Below are 4339 nucleotides of genomic sequence, written 5' to 3' on the forward strand. Positions count from 1 at the left end.
GGTCAGAGTCCAAGGCCAGGGCACTTGCCCCAGTCACACAAATGGTTAGCAAAAGCCAGGGTGCGGCTCTAGTCCCACCCTCCCCGAGCCCCGAGGGGTCCTTCCAGAACTGCCACCTGAACAGGTGGCTGCTCCGGTGCTGAACCCCTGCCGAGCCGAGGGTGACCTTGGACATCCACTACACTCCCTGCGGGAGGAGGGGGGTCCGCCCGAGCTCTAGCTGGGTATGGGGGGCTGCCACAGCCTGATCACGTCTCCGCCTCCCGGACTGGGCTGGCTCGTCGCCTGCTGCTCCCTGGCAGCTGTCTGCCGCTGCCAGGAAGGTGATTGCCATGTTTGCAGCTCCTTTCCTTGTTTGGAAAGATCTGGAGGCAGGTGAGGCTGCCGGGAAAGCGCGACTGACAGGTTGTGATCTGCAGGTTTTGGCGCCGGGCTCCAAGCTCCAAGCAGTCTGGGGAAGGCTGTCCGCCTGCTAGGGGCTGCGTTCCGCCTCCGCGCCCCGCAAGTCCCCCCTCTGGCGGACCGGGTGCCGGCCCCTGCCTCCAGGCCCCGCAGGCCCCCCACAGCCGCCAGACCCCAGCCAGAGTCGCCTGGCCCTCCCTCTGGCCCCGAGAGACCCCTAAACAAACCCCTAGCCCCACGAGCGGCCCTCCTCCACGGGCAGTCCTTCCCGGTGTCTGACTCAAATCTCCGGCTCTGGCACCACGCCGCGTCTCTGTAGGAAGGAGCACTGTGCGGTCGTGCCGGTTCCTTCCCGCGCACTTGGAGGGACCCAGCTAGCAATCAGTCACGCTGGCATTTTTCTCTGAGCCGACAAGGCAATTTGTGAGGAGCAGGGCTTTCTCGCCGGCTGGATGCTAAGTGGGAGCAGAGGAGGTGGGCGTTGGGGGCGTTCTAAAGAGATACCCAAATTAAACATCCAATCTGCCATGTCCTGTGTCACTCAACGCGATTCATCTTCTCCCTGGCTCCCGCTGGGGCGGCTCCCAGAAGCTCGAGGACGTGAGCTGCGGTCGTTGGCGGCGCGTCGCCTCCTCCGCGGAGAACAAACGGACGCCCCGCGGCCCCCGCCCCACCGCAGCTCTAAGAGCCTGCGCTCCTGAGCTCCGCAGCGCTGAGCCGCGGGAGAGGGATTCGGAGGGAACAATGGGCAGGAGGAGGGGCTTGGGGGTTTCTAGGCCCCCCCACCCCGCTCCCCCGCCTCTTCCATTATCTGCCTCAATAACTCAGCAGGAGGCTGGGCCGGAAGCTGAGGGTCTGTGAGTGGCTGAGTTTGCACATTCCAGAACCTAGAAGTGGTTCCCATACTGCCTTCTAGGCCCCGCGTGCTGCTCTGCTGAGTTGGAGTTCTCCTCCAACCATCCAACTAGTGCCCAAGCCTGCCATTCCTGCATTCAGGCCAAGGAGGAGGGGCTGGGGGCTCAGAGGATGCAATTCTCACCCTTGCAAATGGCTTTTTTTTTTTTTTTTTTCTGAGACAGAGTCTCACACTGTCACCCAGACTGGAGTGCAGTGGTGCAATCTTGGCTCACTGCAACCTCTGCTTCCTGGGTTCAAGCCATTCTCCTGCCTCAGCCTCCCGAGTAGCTGGGATTACAGGTGCATGCCACCACACTCAGCTAATTTTTGTATTTTCGGTACAGATGGGGTTTCATCATGTTGGCCAGGCTGGTCTTGAACTCCTGACCTCAGAAGATCCACTCGCCTCAGCCTCCCAAAGTGCTGGGATTACAGGTGTGAGCCACCACACCTGGCCTGCAAATGGCTTTTTGATGAACCCCATGTGTGCAGCGTTGCTCCCCAACGTCCCAAGGCTCGCTGGAGAACATCCCCACTCAGCCAGGAGGAGGCGCTCTGTCCAGGTTTGGAGAGGTGAACACATTTCCCAGTGGAAAACCAAAGGTGAGTTGCCCTCAGAAGACCAGGGAGGAAAGAGAAGGGAGGCAGATCCCAGGAGTCCCGGTTCCCAGTTCCCAAGGGCTCACAGCTGGCTAATGGCTACTGCAGCTGGGTTACCCGCAGTTCACCTCCCAGGTCCCACCTCTCCCCAAGTCTAAGGATCAAAAGCCCTGGCTCTCTAGAGCTCATCCTGTCCAACCTTGCTGCATCCAGAGCAACCCTCCACTAGACAGGCCGCCAGCACCTGAGCAAGAGAAGAGGGGTGGGGAAACATGAGAAAAGACGAAGCATGAGGCTAGGTTTCCTTTAAGATTGCAGTTTGGGCACAGTGGCTCATGCCTCTAATCCCAGCACTTTGGGAGACCAAGGTGGGTGGATCACGAGGTCAGGAGATCGAGATCAGCCTGGCCAACATAGTGAAACCCCATCTCTACTAAAAATACAAAAATTAACTGGGCGTGGTGGCATGCACCTGTAGTCCCAGCTACTCAGGAGGCTGAGGCAGGAGAATCGCTTGAACCCAGGAGGTGGAGGTTGCAGTGAGCTGAGATCGTACCACTGCACTCCAGCCTGGCCATAGAGTGAGACTCTATCTCAAAAAAAAAAAAAAAAAAAAAAATTCTCAGTTTGTGCCTAGGTAAGAGAAGGAGCAGATACCATATTAGATTCTGGGCTCCATTACCCAGGATGGCAGCAGCATGACTTTGGCTATATACATCTCGTGCTGGCTTCTAGTCTCGACTCTGACACTAATTTTCTCTGTGAATTGTAGGAGACCAAAATATGACTGTAGGGGACCAGAATATGCCACCCTAAAATATGCCTTTCTAGCATAAGGATTATTTTGAGAAACTGCAGACACAGGAGAAACTGAAAACAGAGTAGAAGTTACCCTTTTGTATGGGAAATTTACATTTACAAAGGAAATCTCCCTTTGTAAGGATGTCTCCCTCTGTGTACCAGGAAGAGAAGGATGTCTCCAAACCACTAGAGACTTATCAATGGATAAGGCACCGACTTTAATATGCATAGCAAACCTTACCCTTGTTTACTGTGCTTTTCCTGGTCACCTCCCGTAACTGGCCTCCCTCATACCTTTCTTTCTTTGTTTCAGCTGAAGACGGTATTTCAGCCTGAATTCTAAGCCACCTCTTTGAGATTTACTCCTTTTTCCCTGGGCATCTCCTATGTGTACATGAGGTATAGAGGTTAATAAACTTCTGTTTGTTTTTCTCTTGTTAATCTGTCTTTTGTTACAGGTGTTCCAGCCAATGAACCTAAGGAAGGTGAAAGGAAAAGGTACTTTTCTTCCCCTACAGAATCTGAATGACCCAGGAGCTCCTGTCTTCCTCAGTTTCCTATTTCTAAACAAGGACTTTGAATATTGGTGCCTGAGGGTTTTTCCAACTTCTTTTCTCTCTAAATCCCTCTGGGCCCTTGCGTCTTGGTGCAGGGCAGTAGAGAACATGGCAAGAAAAGAAAAATAGCTCAGAGCAGTCTAAGCCCTGCAAAACTGATCAGGCCCTGAGAGACAGGAGTTTGGGAATTCAGTCATACACATCTCTCCTCATATTCCACCCAGGCCCAGGAACAATTGTTCAAAGGGATTCTGTTCCTGACCAGCTGCCTCACCCATTATCTTCAGGTTCCTAAATTTGTGATACAAAGAATAGCAAATGACGAATGAATGGCTTATGTTGCTGTTATTATTATTATTACTTGCTTTTTAGAGACAGGGTCTCACTCTGTTGTCCAGGCTGGAGAGTGGTAGCATGATCACTGCTTACTGAAGCCTCAACCTCCTCTACTGAAGCAATCCTCCTGCCTCAGCCTCTGGAGTAGCTGGGACTACAGCCAGGTACTACCATACCCAGATAACTTTTTTTTTTTTAAGACTGAATCTCACTCTGTCACCCAGGCTGTAGCACAGTGGCACAATCTTGGCTCACCAAAACCTCTGCCTCCCAGGTTCAAGCAATTCTCATGTCTCAACCTCCCCAGTAGCTGAGATTACAGGCATGTGCCACCACGCCTGGCTAATTTTTTGTATTTTTAGTGGAGACAGGGTTTTGACATGTTGCCCAGGCTGGCCTTGCACTCCTGGGCTCAAGCAATCCACCAGCCTCAGCCTCCCAAAGTGCTGGGATTACAGGTGTGAGAGACTGTGCCAGGCCTTTTTTTTTTTTTTTTTTTTTGTAGAGACAAGGGTCTCACTCTGTTGCCCAGCTTATCTTAGTATACATTCTTGGTAAACAACCTGTGAACTGCCTCTTCTTTTCTTTTGAAAACCCACTTGTAACTGCTGCTAATTAAGAGCTTATGTTCAGGGCAACTTAAATCTATGCTCCCTGATTGCAGTCTTCAAACTTGATGCAAACAAACTCTCTTCTTATATTAATTTTGCCTCCGTTTTTTCCTTTACGGCCACAATGGGGAAGGG

General features: G+C 52.7%; 1 long non-coding RNA gene across 2 annotated transcripts; it reads left to right on the plus strand.

Moving 5' to 3' along the window:
• Positions 1-1665: 1665 nt before the first annotated feature.
• Positions 1666-3687, plus strand: LOC110741293. 2 transcript variants are annotated; one of them, XR_004177328.1, is made up of 3 exons: positions 1666-1902; positions 3159-3198; positions 3656-3687. It is a non-coding gene; the product is annotated as an uncharacterized LOC110741293 (long non-coding RNA). The 2 variants fall into 2 exon arrangements; XR_002517252.2 differs by having other exon boundaries at positions 3630-3659.
• Positions 3688-4339: the final 652 nt, after the last annotated feature.

Source organism: Papio anubis, chromosome 12, assembly GCF_008728515.1.
Source record: "Papio anubis isolate 15944 chromosome 12, Panubis1.0, whole genome shotgun sequence".
In the NCBI taxonomy this organism is placed as follows: domain Eukaryota; kingdom Metazoa; phylum Chordata; class Mammalia; order Primates; family Cercopithecidae; genus Papio; species Papio anubis.